Below are 677 nucleotides of genomic sequence, written 5' to 3' on the forward strand. Positions count from 1 at the left end.
GTGTATTTAAGCTGAAGCCTTGTTCCATGGTGTGTCGGTGTGTGTGTGTGTGTGTGTGTGTGTGTGTGTGTGTGTGTGTGTGTGTGTGTGTGTGTGTGTGTGTGTGTGTGTGTGTGTGTGTGTGTGTGTGTCACAGGCTCTTGTCAGCCCACGGCGTCCATCTGCCACCTCCCATGATGCTTCACTGCAGGAGAGAGAGAAAACAAACCAGGCGTCAGCGATCATGTCTCTTTAACTTCCTGTGTGCGAGCAGCTAGCACGGTGGCTAAAGTTAACGGTCAGCAGCCAATCAGAGCGGGCCGTGCTGCTTCATTTCCCATCAGCCCCCTCATCAAGCTCGCTCGACCTTCAGTCTGGTCCACGGTCGCCATGACAACCGGTAACTAACCATCAGGTGAGTCATCCACTCGAATAACAGAGACGCCGACCTCCCGGCGCTCGCCACGCTCCCCCACCGACACCAGCACACACACTCGCTCCGCACGCCGCCGGCGCCGTCTGCTACGCCCGGCTAGTGGGAGGTCGCCATGGCAACAGGTGCATCCAGGCTGGATAGAGAGAGAGGGAGAGGCCGGGATCTGGTCAGATCCTGGTCCAGATGGATCCTGCAGCGTTTACCCCCCTCGGTGTCAGTGTCCTTTGGGTCGGTGTGAACGGGGGGGGGGGGGGGTGTGAGA

General features: G+C 58.6%; 1 long non-coding RNA gene across 1 annotated transcript in view; it reads right to left on the reverse strand.

Moving 5' to 3' along the window:
- Positions 1-37: 37 nt before the first annotated feature.
- The window catches only part of LOC123965495, a 3,400-nt gene continuing 2,760 nt past the window's right edge, over positions 38-677 (reverse strand). Inside the window, exon 2 of the long non-coding RNA XR_006823713.1 lies at positions 38-184. This is a non-coding gene — a long non-coding RNA (uncharacterized LOC123965495). The remainder of the gene's footprint in view (positions 185-677) is intronic.

Source organism: Micropterus dolomieu, unplaced genomic scaffold (assembly GCF_021292245.1).
Source record: "Micropterus dolomieu isolate WLL.071019.BEF.003 ecotype Adirondacks unplaced genomic scaffold, ASM2129224v1 contig_9866, whole genome shotgun sequence".
Classification (NCBI taxonomy): domain Eukaryota; kingdom Metazoa; phylum Chordata; class Actinopteri; order Centrarchiformes; family Centrarchidae; genus Micropterus; species Micropterus dolomieu.